This window comes from Benincasa hispida, chromosome 1 (genome assembly GCF_009727055.1).
Source record: "Benincasa hispida cultivar B227 chromosome 1, ASM972705v1, whole genome shotgun sequence".
NCBI classification, from domain to species: Eukaryota; Viridiplantae; Streptophyta; class Magnoliopsida; order Cucurbitales; family Cucurbitaceae; genus Benincasa; species Benincasa hispida.
In genome coordinates, this window is record NC_052349.1 from 94052381 (window position 1) to 94053953 (window position 1573).

Genomic DNA, 1573 nt, shown 5'->3' on the forward strand with positions numbered 1-1573 from the left:
GAGAGAGAACATACTTGGATCCTTTTTTTTCAGGCAAATTCTTTTGAATGATCATAGGCACTGATTAACTTACCACCATCCTCTCTTTCTCTTTTGCTTGTCTTTTTCTCGTGCATAGTTCCTTAAGAAACTTGGCATACTTTGAAATTTATTTTACAGCATCAAGGAGAGGAATGTTGATTTCCCCCTTTCTGAACGTCTCTAATAGCTCCTTATCCTTGTCTCCCATGAGCTCCTTTGGCCTTGCAAGCTTGGAAGGAAAAGGTGCTTTAGGCACGTAAGCATTTAATGCAGGAAGTGGGTTAGAGGATATCTATACTCCCTTTTTCTTATCTTGTTTGTGGTTTGATTGTAGAGTCTGAATAAGTGCTTTCTTGCTCTTTTATCTTTGGCTTCAATGTTTCAATAGGTGGCTCCAACTCTTTTTCACTCTAGAGTGTTATGACACTCACATTCTCCCTAAGGTTCGATTTTGGTTGAAATGGGAGCTTTCCAGACTGTCCCTCCAATTTGCTCACTAATGTGGCTAGCTGAGAGACTTGAATCCCCAAAGTATCAAGGGGATTCTTTGTATCTTGCTAAAATTTAAGAGAATGGCTAGCTAGACTTTTCACAATGTCTTCCATGGACATACCTGAGCTAGATGAAGCTCCATGACTAGGTTGAGTTTGCTTGTTCTATCCGTCCTGTTTGAAGTTTGGGTGATCTCGCCACCCAGGATTGTATGTCTGACTGTAAGGGTCTTGTCGTCTGTTTTGCCCATTAAAATTGTACCCTCCAACAACATTTACCTTAGATATCGTCTCTGTTGAGCACTCAGGCAAACATCAGCTTTGTGTCCCATTCCATGACACATTTGGCAAACAACAAAAGGCCCTTTTCCGACTTTGTTAATTGTTTCACAACAGAAACAAGGTCAGATGTTTCCTCACGAAGTTCACTTACCTCATTAGCATATGTCACACTCACAGAGGCTCTCATGTCAAACTGTTGAGAGTTGGCAGCCATAATTACTATCATTTTCAGTGCTTCAGTGGGGAGTTTTTTTTTTTTTTTATTAAGGCTTCTACTGCAACTGCATCAATGTTACTCTTATTAGCTTGCATTAGCTTCTCATAGAAATACTGAATCAATAGTTGGTCTAAATCTGATGGTGAGGGAATTTTGTACATGTCTTCTTGAAACGCTCCCAATATTCGTGAAATGTTTCCCCATCAAACTGTATTATACTGTAGATCTTCTTTCTAATGCTAACAACTCAAGATGTAGGGAAAAACTTCTCTAAGAAGTTCCTCTATAACTCCGCCCAGGATGTGATGCTCCCTAGTGGTAGGACGTAGAGCCACTCATTGGCGTCTTCCTTCAATGAAAAGGGAAATGCCCTCATATTGATCTACTCTTGGGTCACCCCATTTGGCCTCATGCCATCACACACAACGTAGAATTCTTTCAAGTGTTTGTGCAAATCTTCTCCTGGTAGACCAAAAAATAAAGGGAGTAAATGAATTAATCTAGATTTAAGTTCAAAATTACCTGTTGTTTCTGGATAGGCAATGTAAAGAGGTTGTTGAGT

General features: G+C 39.9%; 1 non-coding gene across 1 annotated transcript; it reads left to right on the forward strand.

Moving 5' to 3' along the window:
- The first annotated feature begins 1145 nt into the window (after positions 1-1145).
- On the forward strand, positions 1146-1252 carry LOC120070476. The gene has a single exon (XR_005479970.1). It is a non-coding gene; the product is annotated as a small nucleolar RNA R71 (small nucleolar RNA).
- Positions 1253-1573: the final 321 nt, after the last annotated feature.